Source organism: Seriola aureovittata, chromosome 10 (assembly GCF_021018895.1).
Source record: "Seriola aureovittata isolate HTS-2021-v1 ecotype China chromosome 10, ASM2101889v1, whole genome shotgun sequence".
NCBI classification, from domain to species: domain Eukaryota; kingdom Metazoa; phylum Chordata; class Actinopteri; order Carangiformes; family Carangidae; genus Seriola; species Seriola aureovittata.
The window spans coordinates 10,190,943-10,206,329 of NC_079373.1; the positions used below are offsets into that span (position 1 = coordinate 10,190,943).

Below are 15,387 nucleotides of genomic sequence, written 5' to 3' on the forward strand. Positions count from 1 at the left end.
TTCTTAAGTGTAACGAGATGAAAACCATTTGGATCCCATGGTCAGCCTTTGTGGCTGGTTATAAAATCAAGAGACCTTGACCAAAAGCCCAGATTTTCTTACAGGAAAGGTTTTTTTTTCAGTTTCATCTGTCAACAAGAACATAATGTGACTGGAACTATCTTAGATGATATTTAGATTATAAATTATAGCAGAAACTTGTAGAATAATTAAATATTATTGCACGTCCCTGTTGCCTCTTTAACCGTGACGAGTATGAAGGGTTTTACTGTTATATTTCCTTCCCCTCATCCACAATTATCAAACACCTTGTTCCAGACAATCTCATTTGAGAAAGACTGGACAAGAGGCAAGATATTGAGTTTTATGAAACTAAAACCTGATTGGTCACTGCAGGTTGGGGGCGGAAGAAGAGTGTTGTTTGTTTGACAGGTTCCAGTGTGGGTGAAGACAAAGCACACATGCCTCCCACAAAGCAGCCCCTTTCTTAGAAGCCCATATTTTCTCATTCATTGCTCAAATCACATGCAGCACATGTGCACATTCCTCTGTCTTCAGGCTAAAAATGGTATGTATTGAAAAATAAATAGAATAAGGAATAGGGAGAAGCTTCATGTTTCAACCCCTCATATCTCTCCACACAAACCATGTCTTCTCCCTCCTCATGTGCTCTTACATCTTCACAGCAGCGTACCAAACCTCCTGCCCTTCCTATCTCTTACAAAATACCTCTGGCTGCCATTCACCTGTAACTTCCACCTACTGCCATCATCTGTCCCTCTTAAATGTCAAACTTTCCCTTGAATGTCCAATATCCTGATAAACTACCGAATGATGGCTGTCATGCAGGTGGGTTGAAAATGCCACTGAAACGATGATTACAGACTCTTCTCCAATATCCTTTGATAGGTTATTTCCACTACTGAAATCCTTAATTAATAACAAGATCTATCTGCTGCGTAAAAATATTTTAACTATAACTGGAAGTGGACTGCTGGGTAATGCTTGAATTTGGCTCTACTAACCCTATGAATATATAATTATTACATCTACATCACAACTATTCACTGGTTACCCAGTTGAGACTGTTTTTAGTGTTTTCCTCCAGAGTTCCTTTCCTGGGGAATTTTGATTTTTATATTTGATTTACATTCGTGTGTTTTACTGATCACATCAGAGTGGCCAACATCTAAAAAGTTACAGACTGAACAAGTCTTGCTTTTTTTACTGTTGCCCATAAAGTTGGAATAATTTTGTTTTCAGACACAATCCTCTGTTTATTCCTATTTTAAATGCATCAGTAATCACTTTTGACCAGGTGCAATGATTACATTATGTGTCCAAATTACCCAGGTGAAATGAAATAAATCACATTGTCACAATCATTTCATGGAAATAGATAAAAAATATTTTATTCCAAATTGATGTATATATATTTGGTCCACTTCTACCCCTATATTGTATGAAACCTGTGCGCTGTTTCTTTTAGAGAAATGTGTATGTATGTTGTCATAAGGATATTCTATAAAAATGTGTGCTACTCAACCCTGCTGCCGACATCTGTGTACCGTTCCCCTCTCACACCTTTCATTTTGCTTCTGCCAGCCAATCCTCAGAGATTCTTCCTCCAACACTAATTCAGCACCTCTGTTCAAAGTTGAAGAGCTTGTTTTATTAGCACCTGCATGAATATCCATGATGCTGTTACAAAAGTAATTAAAGATGCATAACCCTGCCTTTATACACACCGAAGACAAAATGAGGAAATAGAAGGCTGTTAAACTATAATTGTTCTGCAATATCACAAAAGACTTTCATGTTGAAATACCAGACAGATACTGAGGCAGCAGGAGTAGCTTATACCACAAAATGGTTCATTTTTTTCTGAAAAGATATTATTATAGTTTAGTATCGTGGATAGTCTGTTGGCATGGAAGGGTCTTCATTGGAATTGCATTGATGAGTATACAAAAGTCTAGACACAGGTATGTATATAATGTTTTGCACCTCAGGGCCACCATATGTTTGGCAGGGAGTTACATATTCAAGGCATTACCAAGAGTTAAATGAGAATCAAATTACTCAGTGATTGAGTTATTGATGTCTGCAGTGAATCTTCCAGTTTTTCTCCGCTGCTTTGACACAGTCGTTGAATAAAAAATGCTCATTATCTTCATCGTGTAAGTCTTCACAACATTCTTTGCTGTTAACTGTCATCAAGGAGGTGTTGCTGCTTTACAGTACAGAAATGATACAGAAAAGAAGATGTGTCACTAAACAGTATGTGATGTTTTGGTCAGAGGAAGAAATAGTAACACAAATAGAGACAAAGAGAGGACAGGAACAACATGTTGCCTATAAAGACATTACAACAGAATCAAGGAGTTAGAAAGAATATAAGTGAGGTAGATGAATGATTTTGCCAGACAAGAGCAGTTATACAATAGTTCAGAATTACAGTAACATACATTTATTGTCGGCAGACATTTGTCTTCATTGTACAACAGTGTTGGAAGAAGTATTATTCCTCCTTTGCTTGAGGAAAAAGTACAGGAGAAAAGGGGTTCACCTCTTTGAAACACTGTGAAATCCCAAAAGACAATAATATAACTCCCTAACTCCCTATAACTCCATATTGTACCTATATATTTTATAGGTACAATAAATATATAGGTGAACAAATACAAATGTATCGATCCTATTGCGGTGTAATGGCCACAGCGATTTAATGAAGTCAAAGTTTCAAGCCAAAAGTCTGAGAGGTGGCAACCAAGACCACGTTCAGGATGCAGTGCTACACCACATATTACGGTAGAGAAAATCAGATGTGCGCTTTCGTGTGAGCGCAGGTTATTATGGTAATCGGAAGCTCCGTTGGATTGTGTCCTGCTCCGGGGTTTGTGAAAGCACGGAGCGGTGCGATGAACCACCACACTGTCCTCCCTGCTCACCCACTGAAGTAACGGCTAACGTCTCTCTATTTGGACACCACTCCGCTTCCCACTGTAAGTAAGACTTCTTATATCTTCCCCACGCACTAGTATTTTACTTTAAGATGCTTCAAGCTATGTTGTGTATCTGTCAACGTCTTGTAGAGTTAACAGTAAGTAACTGCTAGCTAAAGTCATTTCGCGCTGCTTGTTTGGAAAAGCGTATCGAATATTTCTGTAAAAAATATTTCATTTATTCTCTGCATCAAGTTGTTTTGTTGTTGCAGCAGTTTGTGTTAGTTGTGTAACGTTTTCAAAAGCTGGACAAGAAGTTGAGCGAGCGCGGTAGACAGCTCCGTCAAATAAACCGTTAAAGAAAAAAAAAAGTAATTTTCCTGTTTAACAAGTGTATGTGAGGAAAACGCGTCATTTGGAGGGGAACCATTTATTCTATTTTATTTTTTCTATCGTTCAGCCCCATAAGTGTATTAATGGCTGAGCTGCTACACCCCACCCAGTCACCACAGCTGTGAAGTTATTTAACAGCCAAAGGTTAACTTTTGCGAGTAACTAATTATTTTGGTTACCCAGCTAAAAGCCCTCTAAAAAATTGTGCTGCCATTTTTCAGCATGAAAGAGCTGTTTCACGGTCTGTTCCTGCTGGGTTTGATCAACCAAAAACATCACACAAATTTTGTTATTCAATACTTTAAAAAAGTACGTAAAAGTTGAACTTTTTATATTTTGAAATAGGTTAAAACGTTGAATAAATGTTCTTTTTTCGAAAAGGAGATGGCATAGTTAATTCGTATTATAATAGAATTAACTCCACAATTCATAAGTAAAAGTGGATTAACTGGTTTGGCAGGGCAATGAGATCCAAAACACACTGAAATCTGGATATTTGAGTGATGGAAAATGCCCAATTAGGGCAGAACCTGAAGATATTTCATTAAACAAATGCCATTGTAAACCAGCTGGGTTTACCAGAAAGAGGAGGGGAGACATACACCTAAGTGTACTGTAATGTTTGTATAAAATTTAAAAAAGTTTGTTTAAATTTTGTTCATTTCCCTTGAAATTTTAAGTAAGATTAAGTGCAATAATCAAATGAGACTGACTGCAGGTGTGTTAGGATTGCTGTTGTCATTGCTGTAGTCTCAAGAGATGTGGATCACTCAGTGGGAGAGTCTGCTTACAGTTCAGGTTAGTGTTTGGTGTGTCGGGACTTGTCCCAAGTGCAGTTCAGCAATGCTGAAGCACTGTCGGAATGAACAATCATGTTGTCAGTGTTGTGTACAGAGCTATAGCTTACTGTTTAGCAGTCTGTGGGGAAAGTCTCATTCCTGTTTCCCATGAGGCTTGTTCATTAGATGACTTAAATGTAAGCTAAACTTACTTACAATGAACAGTTATGTTTTTTATCTATGTTTTTCAAAATTACTCTTGCTTCATGTGCATGAACATGCCCAAGTTTGTAATGGCACAAGCATTTCAACACACAACAAAACCTAACCCAAGGTTGCTGGCTTAAGTCAAAGGGGAGGCAATAACATGAGGGAAGCAACATGGTGGCTAATTCATTCCTTGTATCTCAGTCACAATGCAAAAAATGAATCGAAAAAAAAATCGAATGGGGAGATGAATGAGGGATTTTACCCCTCAGCACGAAGCCTTGCAAAGTGTTCATTTGATTTGCCTTCGTCATGACTCAAGCCTTATTTCCATGGCAGCAGTAGCACAGTTGTTCTATAATCACCTTGTGATCAGGAATCAACATGTCATCCAGGCTTTGCGAGTGTTTCTAATTTGCCCAGGAAATAAAAAAAAAAAGATTGAATGGGGCTTCCTTCTCTGGTCTTAGTGTCCATGGTGACAAAATTTTCAGCTTGGTGGAAAATAAATAAAATTGATGTGTAGTGGACAGCAGTGGATGTCTGTTTAAGGTACTGTGGCTGGGCTGATGTGGCCATCAGCAATTTTTCTGGCTGAGGTGTTCAACACCATCTCTGTCCTTTTATCCAAAGCAAGCGTTGCAAAAGCATTAGATATTGTCACTGTTAACATAGCAGTGCTTAACAGTCTGAATACAGAAGTGGCTCTGGCAAATGGGTCAGATCTGGCCTGGATGTTGACCTTTTAGACTGTTTTCTTTTTCCAGGAACGCTTGTGACTGCAGGGTATTGTCACCTCAGCCAACCCTCAAAGATTCTGTCATCTTTTGTTTCAACCTCTTCTCACTAATGACTCTCATGCAGAAAAACAGCACAGCTCTTTATGTCACATGGAAATGGTACAAATTGTGATAATATAACTGTACTTAACACCTCTCTGATAAATAGAAATATTACATTATATCATGACTTCCCTATACAATTTTCTATGAGACTTTGTAAAAAATAAGAATAGTTTCTTTTTGCAATTTTTGAATCAGCCCCATGCACTCCACCAGACTGGATAGATAGTTAAGCTGGTCTCAGTAGAGCTGGGCCATGAGGCTGAAATGATCCATGGAGAGTTAAGCAGTAGCATATGTAGATGGTTTTGTGTCTCAGTGTATTTTTTTGATGAGGCACTGAGGCAGGCAGTAGCACTGAGAACAGCCCTGGGCAGTCCCACAGGTCCTTCACACACTCTTGGCATGCTGCATGCTGGGAAGTCTAAGCAGATGGTGACCCCTTTTTTTGTTTTAACCCCTCAGTGATTAATTAACACTTGTCTTCACAACCTAGTCCACCAATGACACAACAAACTGTAAACGTTATAATTTGAATGGTTATTTATAGTTTAGCTGTACAAATGTACATTTGCAGGCCATTGTATGTGCCTGAGGCACTTGTCCCTGACAGATCAGACACGGTGGCACAAACAGTGGCCACTGACTCAAGACTTTCTTTTGTTATTTATATGTTTTTGATGGTAAGTGAATGGATACATTTTTTTTTTTTTTTTTTTTTTTTTAACAAGTGTAGAACTTGTTGTGGTTTTCTTCTCCTTGTGTTTTTTTTTGTGATTGTTGCTTTAGATTTACTTTTAAATAGCAAAAGATATGATTTACCTAAGCAAAGTGGTGGCAAGCTATATTTAGTTGCATCCTTCTGTACTGACTTCTGGTCTGTCTCTAGGGACTACTGTGAACCAGCAATATTGTTCTGCCACTGAGGTTGGCTTTCTTCCTGGCATCTTCGCTTTTAATTTCCTACTGTCTGGTGTGACAGTGGGTTAGGCATAGGCTTTAATAATGACCCTACAGCAGATGTGCTTGTGTTTATTTCCAGTGGACAAGCTTAGGGAAGCTAAGACCATATGCTGCTTTTAAGACTTTGCACTTTTATGGTAGTAAAAGGCTGCCCAACTCATTGATTATATCTGGGAAGACAGAAAAGCAATTCCATTGTTGAGTGGTGGGGAAACACTGTGGACAATTTCTGTATATATTTGGCAAGTCATTTCCCTCAGGCAATTCCAGCTGTCACCATAAACTCGACAAAATCTCATTTGGGATTCAGTATCTTTGATAACCCCTTTACTTCATATTGTAATGTTGTACAACATGTGATACTGTCTTTAGTTTAGCTTACTTGCATCCTCAAAAAATCTTTGGCTTTTAGGGGGCTACTCTGGTCTTTTTAATTTGGTACACATTACAGACTATAAGCTGTTGTTTTTCATTTCAAAACATGTGCTCTAATTTTCTATGGACAGGTTAACTTTAGAGGACTCTGCAGGAAATTTGGAAAAACGGGTAGTGGCAGCGGGAGCATCATCTTCTTCATTTGAGGTTAGGAACCAGTGTGAACTCAACATACCTGAATTCAGTAAGTAAAAGTTTCATTTTTGTTTCACTTCACTGATGTATAATTGTTTTCTAATTGCTGTGTCTTGGGTAAACGGGCTACAGTCACCCAAATTGAGGAATATGCCAGGCTGTGCTGGTCAGCTGTTCAGTGAGCTATGCTGTGGAGACTGGTTGTTTGGAATCTGTATGTATTCATTCTCACAGTGGAGCATTGTGATTGTTTTGGCTGCTTCTGTGAGTGCATGGAACTTAAAAAAAAAAAAAAAAAAGGTTTCACATTTCACCCTTGCCATTTGGACAAAGTCACCTTTCACTTCTCCTCAGCAACATTCATACATCACATCTAACATTTTCAACACCAGCATTATATATCTGGTTAGCTGACCCCTTGGTGACCCTTTACTGGAGGACTTGGTTCTTATAAAATGATGTAAGAAATGGAAATGTCTTAGCTGCTAAATGTTAAAAATGTAAAAAAAAAATTAAATTGACCTTTATCTCTCCATAGCTTCATCCTATCATTCCTATGCAAGTTGCTGAACCCTCATCATACATTGGTTCAGTCTTTTTCATTGACTCACTGATTACATTTAGATGTAATCACTGAACATTTGGATCTTACTGAACTGACAACCGGGGCTAGTTTAGTGCAATATGGATCACCTAACATCCTGGTTCATCTAGAGGTTGCTTCACTAAAGTAGTTTCTTTATGATTGGAATAGAAAACCACTGTTTTGGTTACAAAAGTAGAAAAACGAGGCCCACCATCAAAGCGACCGGTACCTTTTTAGAGCTTAACATTTTATTGAAATATATTCGCCGATGTGTTTGGGTTGTGTTATGTCACGTCTTGATGGAAATTTGATTCTTGAAGCAGTGTAAAGTCTTTAGTATCATCATTGTCATTTTCATTTTTTGATTATTTGTTGATTTTTTTTTTTTGTTGTTGTTGTAAATGTCAGAAAATACTGAAAAAGTCTTAAACCATTTTTCCATAGCCCATGTTGATTTATTCCAATTGCTTCTTTTGGCCAACCAACTAACCTGACGCTCCAAGTGGTTTGTTACACAGAACCATCTGGGAAGGCTTCGTCGAAAAATGTTTGGAAAATGGCAGGCGCTTTCAAAAAATACTTGGCAGGTGATAGGGTGAACCATCTGTCTGTCACAGGGTAACAACCAATCAGATTTTGCATTTTTCTCATTCTTCTCACCAGTGGAGCCAGTTGGTAACCATCCATCGAGAAAAGCCTTCACTGCCATTCTCTACTCTTCTTTTAATTAAGAAATACTCCAGATCTGGTAAATCTGATGCAATAGCAGCATCTACACTAACTTGTTAAGAACCCGCCGTTGTTGTTAACAAACAATGGCTTGTTGCTCTCGTTCTATCTAAGACACACCCGTAGCTGTCAGTAGTTCTTCCCTCATAGGATGCTCATTGGTCCGAACCACTGTGCTTCATCCAATAGCTTGGAGCCTGGCAGCTGCCTTGCAAGTTTACCGACCAACAGTCCAAAACCCTACTATCAGATTTTGTCATTATTGCTAAAAAAAATAGCTATTAACTGATTATCAGAATTGTTTTCAGTTCATTTTCGGTTGTCAATTAATCGACTAATTGTCTGAGCTAAAACTTAATAATGATATTGCGGATTTTAAAACAAATGAACCTGTCACCACATTTGATTTAGATAAAAGATGTGGCTTATGAAAAAATTGTATATATAAAAAAAAGAAACAGAAGTTTGCATGTATGGTCAAATATGGTTGAATAAAGGTCAGCACGTTCAGCAGTATCTGTGTTTTCAGCAGAATAGATGTATGTCCCTTGTACAACTTGGCCGACCTTATGTCAACAATGTGCCTTTTAAGACTTTTGCTGTTGTGATGGTTTAGATAATGATGGGAATCTCATTCCTGTGACGTAGTACCAAAATAGTTTTCGTCTGAGTTTTGTATGTCTGGTACAATCAATCAGAACTTTCCATTCCAAAATGGAGTGGTACCAATATAATTTGTCAGACTTTATACCAGAGCTCTCAACAAGCCAGTGATTCCCAGTCCAGCACCATGGAAGAGTAGGCAGGTTTCTTGCTACTATATTTTTTTGTATGACAACCAGCCTGCAAAGAGTTTCAAGTCAAGTCAGTTTTGTGTTAGTAGACCCAAATCCTCAATTTGCCTCAAAAGTCTTTACAGTTTTTCCAGGATACAACACCCTCTCTCCTTAGGCCCTAAGTTTGTAAAAACGTAAATGATAAATAAAATGGTCAGCAAATAAAAAGGAAATAAAAGTTTTACGAAACATGGGTTATTCCATGCCAACACACTCAGAATTCAGAACTTTTCGCAGTTCATGTCATGGATTTTCTCGGATGTAGGTTTATGATTTTCCAATAGAGCAGGGCTCTATAATCTCACTCTCACATCAAACTGCTAAATGATGAAATTAATTCCGATTGCACTCTTTTATATATATCTGGGCATGTTGCAATCCATTGTGCAATAATTCACCCAAACCTGTTTCAGGTGGGACTAGCCCACACATGCTTTATTGTTTTCTAGTGCTACTAGTTGATGATGTCCGAAATGAGTCTGGAAAAGTTTGAAATTGTGAAATGATGTATTTGCATTGAGCTAAAGAACTAATATAAATATTTTCAGACACATAGAAGAAGATGTAATCATCCAGTGTGCAACAAACCAAACCATTGCAAGCTGCAACTGAAACCAATGGAAAACAAGCTCAATAGTGTCCCTAAAATGCATGCTAACAACCTAGCATCCTGTTGTGTAAAAGGATTGAAACAGTTAAATATAATTCAGCCTGGAAGCCAACCAAGTCCTGTCCTGCACACAACGCACACTGTATTCGACACACACACACTTCAGTTTGACACTGCTAGGAAAGATCTGCTTCCTGCCCTTATAGTACACCTTTGGTAACAATTTTGACACTGAACTTCCTTCCCTTAGTGAGAGAGCTCAAGCAGCTGTAACATAGAGCCTCTAAAAGATTGGCTTTGTTAAGACCACACTCCATGTTCAAAACAATTTTAATGCTTGTTGACTCATATGCCTCACCTAGTAAAATACAATTTGAATCCCACTTTATCTAATAATGTCACACAATAACCCCAGACTTTGCTCATATCATTCATTCTAACAGATTAATTTTGATGAGTTATGTTGTTTATTTTTGTACCTTAAAGGTTCTATAACTAACATTCAGTCACACTGGTGGCTATTAAGTGAACTGCAATCGGCATCCGAAGCTAGGATCAAGTGAGCATCCTGGGCATTGGCCAAAACAGTGACGCGATTGTCGGACTGAGAAAGAAATTCAACCCTCTATGGCACTTAGATAGTCAATTTAAGGATTACCAGGAGAAGAAGAAGGGGTAGTCTACCCCCCTGTAGCCGCCAGACCATGTTGAGCTTTGACGGGAATTAATTGGGACTGCAGATAAGAGACCAGTGGCAACATAACAGTAAGTGCATGTAGGGAACGTTTTTAAAATTCCAAAATATCAGTAGTGGTATCAGCATAAAAAAATCAGTCAAGCTGTACCAGTCTACCAGTTGTAGACATTGATAGCCATGGGCCATCACATACTGTTTTTGTGGTTATTTTTCCCTATAGAATGTTCAGCATGCTTACTTTTTGGCAATTTTGTGGTAAGTCGACGCAGGCAGTCTATATTATTTAGTGTTTGCCATACATTAATTTCTGTTTGGTAGCCCGTCACAATATCAACATTGACTGCCATATTCGGATTTTGTATTTATACATTATGTTTTTGGTCTTCTGTCTCATTCTTGTGAACACAATATCTCAGTAACATTTTGAGGGAATTTTCTCAAGTTTGGAGCAAATGCTCACTTGGACTCTGAACTGATAAGATTTTGGTGGTCAAAGGTCAAGGTAACTGTGACCTTACAAAACATGTTTCTGACCATAACTCAATAATTCATACACTAATTATAACACAAATGAACACAAATGGATAAAACATTGAAGTGATGACATTTTATATCCAAAAGGTCAAAGATCAACTTCACTGTGACATGATAATATCTTGCAAAAACACTGTCCATTTTTCAACGCTGTAACGCAGGAACAGAGGGGCAGATTGTGACCATATTTCCTGCTACTTGACTGCTTGTTGGAGGCATATAACTGCGAGGTGTTAATTCTAGCTTTACTATTTCAAATGGGTATAACCTTATTTTAATGTAAAGCTGTGTGCAGCGCATTGATTCAAAGATGGCCCGCATAGCTGATTCAATATCAACTGCTTGTGCAAGTGAATAAGGTTAATATTAAATCTTTAACTCTGATGCTGAATGTTGCAGCTGTGGCAGCTGAAGCAGTAAACAAGACTTAGCAACTTACTTTATATACATAGATGCATATGATCATATTGTGTTGTTTCACAAAACACTTGTTCAGATTGAGTGTTGCAAATTGCAGTTAAAACAAAGAAACTGAATTATTAAAGTCTCTTAGGAAGAATTCATTGCATTGATTATCAATTTGATTGTTTCATTTTATTCTGCTAACATTTGCCATTTTGTAGTAAATATATATTTAAGAAAATATTTTGATTAATACAGTAATTCTCAACTGTATTTCCCTGCTTTAATAGTGTTTTGAGTCTGTTGATATTTTGTTTGGATGATTGCTGGTCCTGTGAGTAACTTATTGCTATTAAAAACTAAAATTTTCTTCTAAATGGATTAAAATCATGCAGTCACAACCAGACTCTCGCCAAGGGAATAAACCAGAGCCAGGAGACAAATGCAACCTTTTCCCTGATTAGATATCTACCTCATCATGCTTAAACATCAGCCATCCTGTGCAGCCATTGATTTGCCACTGGCTAAGGTTGATTTCCTCATTTGTTTCTGTGTAAACTCAGCTGAGCCCTCATGGCATTTGTGGTGCTTGGTACAAACCTGATTAGCAAGCTGCGTGGGTGTATTCACATTTACCAAGAGGCGGCTTTGACTTATCTGAAGATGAGTTAACAATGTAGACTGGGACAATATTGGCAGTAATGACCTGTTAATGGGAACCTTCCTCTGGATGTAAGTTGGAAATGTCAGAGTTTTTACTTTGGAAATATTCCGAGCAAACATCAGGTACATGAGCACAAACACATTATTCAGCAATACAGTTATTTATTTTTCCCACTGTGAAAGTGAAAAGTGATGTAATTAGCTTCAGGTCTTCACAGAGACTACCCAGAGACTGTGGTGCGCCTCTACCCACAATTTAAGTAACAGGCTGTCTGTGCAGTTTCTGGCAGTCTCTTGTGACTTGAAGGCATTTAGGGCAAAAGGGTGATTTCCCAACATCAAAGGCTTTACACGCATACAACCATGTCTAGACAGGCTTGAAATGTATTGAAGAATAGGAGATGTTTGGAAGAAAGAAATTGCTGAAAACTTTGGTCCAGACGAAACCAGTGGTATACAGCAAACAAAGATGTCATTCAGGTCTGTCCGCTTGAAAGTGGGCTGAGTCTACTACTCCTGGTGAGCTTAAAAACGACATAACATTTCAAAGAAGAGATGATTTCTCAATGAAAATGACTCACATTCAGTTGTCTGTCACCTGATTGGTTTGCACAATGCATTGCTGTCTACCAACAAACTAAGACTACATAATTGCTGTTGTCCCTATAATTAAGTACTTTACATTTTTAAAGATTGCTTTATATTTTCTGCAGACAGTCAAAAGGAAGGTTGGGGTTTTAGCAGGTTATAACATGCAATGTTTCAAAGTATTGATTTTCTGTCACAGAAAACCTTTATTGTTTGCACTCTGTCTGCAGTGTGGGAGAGTGATGGACAAACCAATTACATAGTCTGAATAGTAAAAAGAATGCTATGTGCCTCTGTTGGTATGGTTCAGCTGTGTATTGCACTGTTTGTGGAAGGTGCTCTGCTTACTGATAGAGGGAATTGATTCAAGTGTTTCTGTCAGAGCAGGGCAACACAGACACAATGACAGTCTGATGAAATGTTGAAATTAGGTTTCTTTGTTTTACACATTGGGGTAGCTTTGAGACAAGGATTGTCTCAGGATTATAGGCCTCGTGAGAGAAGACATTCTAACCCTGACCTACAGCAGTAAAATAATTCAAATGTATTTTTTTGCACAATGTTGAAAATATGTAAGTAATCAATCGACTAGTTACATACTTAGTTATATTGAGTCATAATTAGGGCTGGGTATGGAATTTCAATTTTTGTGTCACATTGTGTCCGTAGTATTTCTGCACCACCATTGCGGTCATCGCCGTCATTGCAGTCAGTTTCTCTCGGTTAGGATTCCTTCAGTATCCAGTATTCCTTCAGGAGGTACGATTGACACTTAACTTGGAGCCGAATTGTCTGCACAGGTCTCCTCCTTTCCAAAACAGACAGACATGGTGATAAAAACTGGTAAAAACACTGAATAAAGCAGTTTTACATTAAAACGTGTCCCAGACAGACTGCGAGCCAAGCTGTAGCTAACATTTAGTGTTTAAAACGTTTTTTTCTGATAACTTATTATCCAGATGTTCAGGAGGTACAGTCGAGCTGCTGCCAACGTTTGCTTAGCTTTTTTGCTCAATTTCTGTTATAACTCCAGACATCTGATAAAAAATTCCTTCATGCAGTTAAAATGTATACTTAGTTAGCCACAAAATGAAAAGAATTGTTACTTCAATTAAAATAATAGATTTCTGAAGGTTTGAAAATTAATTAGTTAATAATTTAAGTAGACAACTCAACAAAATATATAACATACTGTAGGTTTAGTCGTTTTTAGACATTTCAATGTGGAAAAGTCAGTTATTCCTTTAAAAACAACGTAGGTGGCTGCAGTTGTGGGGTCATGTTATTTAAAGTACCAGTGCGATGGTGAAATAGGATCCAGGAAGGCCAGTTTGTGTATTAGATCTCTGAGTTTGGAGGGCTCTCAGACAGTAAAACACTGCACAGGGCTTTATAATGCTATGAGATAAGATTTTACAACTCTGGAAAGTTATCACAGAGGCAATTAATTGATTTTTTTGTTGTGGCAGTGGTTAGGTTAACAGTAAAAAATACCTCAAGGATACACACAATGCATTTTTGGTGAGTAACACTCAGTATAAACAAAACTACAAAATGATGATCAGAAATCTTTTTCATTACAGGATCATTGCTCTGTATTTCGGACCCTTGCGTCTCTACAGTGATTAAAGCTGAGAAAACAAACTGTATAATATCTCAGTTTGTGAGATTCCAGCCAAAATAATTTCTACCATTGTTGCTTATAAATTCTGAGAGAGGTAGCCTGTACCTGGTAACTGCTATCCTGGATATTTTCCTCATGGTTCTTGCAGTCTGAGCTGTAAAACACAATTTCTCACACTGGCCATCTGACAGAAGAAATGTCAACAAAATGGAAGTTGTTGTGCTTGGTCTAGTGTGCTTCTGGCCTAATACTGAAAAGCTGACCTGCACCTGCTCACACTAATGTTGTCTTAATGGCTGTTACTGTGGAGCCTTCCTGTTGGCTCTTTTGAACTTTATAGACAATATAAGTGCGTTTATTGCTACATCAACCAGCCTACGTGTGTCTGCATCCAATGTCATGCCTGGAATGGGCACAGAATTATATGATGACCTCTCTTCCACATGTTTATCGGAAGAAGTGAGGTGATAAAAATGCATACATTTAATGGTGCCAGAATAAATGACAACATGCTGGATATTTTAAGGATGTCTTTCTGACATTTACTGAGCAATTTATTCCACGTGAAGAAATCCTTAGTGACGCAGATTGAGCCCTCAAATGAGTACACTTCGTCATCCAGCAGGGCTGCCTAGCAACCAGGTAGCGCTTCAGCAAGCAAGACAAGCTGAGCAAGGAGGGTTGAAGTTGAGGGCTTGAAATAGTCATATTATGGCACCTCAGGAATCAATCCTCTGTACAATTAACATTGTATTATTTATTGTGAAACTGACGCAGATTTTTGCTAATGACAGTATATATACAATCAGAAGCAGCTGTCCTTGGTAGCACATACTGTACATTAGTATTTTCACTTTAGATATGGTATGACATCAAAAATTAGTGAGAGAAGGTGTTTCTCTTCTATTGCTGTTCACAGTCTCAGAGCTCCTAGAGGGGGACAGGCAGAAAGCTGTTTAAGCTGCTTTAACACTTACTCACTGACATGGAAAGAAAATAAATGTTCCCGGCCCTGTGGGTTTCCCTAGGAACACAGAAACATGTCTACTCTACTTTTAGTAATTGCAGATTATCACACTCCCTGTTTAGGTCTTCGGCACAATGGTCAACAAGATTAGAGAAGTAGAAGAATGTAAACAGGAAAGATGGATGGCATGAAGTTAAAAAGTGAGTGAGTTAGAAAGAGGACCAATGTGGTTTTGCCTTCATTTCCTGCTCTAAAAAAAGTATGTACTGTAAGTCAAACTAGAGGAGTATCAATATACATCATAGCTAAAGGCCCAGATGGTCAGAAACTCAGACCAAGTGTGCAGTTCTCACTTTAACTTTTAGCATTCTAACATGAGGTTTTCTCGACTAATAACTGTTTGCTGTGCCTCATTAAAGCCTGCCTCATTAGATCACTTAATTAGTCTTGAC

The 15,387-nt window shown here is 38.0% G+C and overlaps 1 protein-coding gene across 2 annotated transcripts in view; it reads left to right on the top strand.

The window, feature by feature from the left end:
• Positions 1–2,873: 2,873 nt before the first annotated feature.
• Positions 2,874–15,387, top strand: part of LOC130176580 (tumor protein p53-inducible protein 11-like) — a 31,978-nt gene continuing 19,464 nt past the window's right edge. The window contains exons 1-2 of one of the 2 annotated variants that reach the window (XM_056387747.1): positions 2,874–3,005; positions 6,636–6,748. The gene's annotated coding sequence lies outside the window, so the exon portion shown is untranslated. The remainder of the gene's footprint in view (positions 3,006–6,635; positions 6,749–15,387) is intronic. The other variant, XM_056387748.1, reaches the window with a different exon arrangement.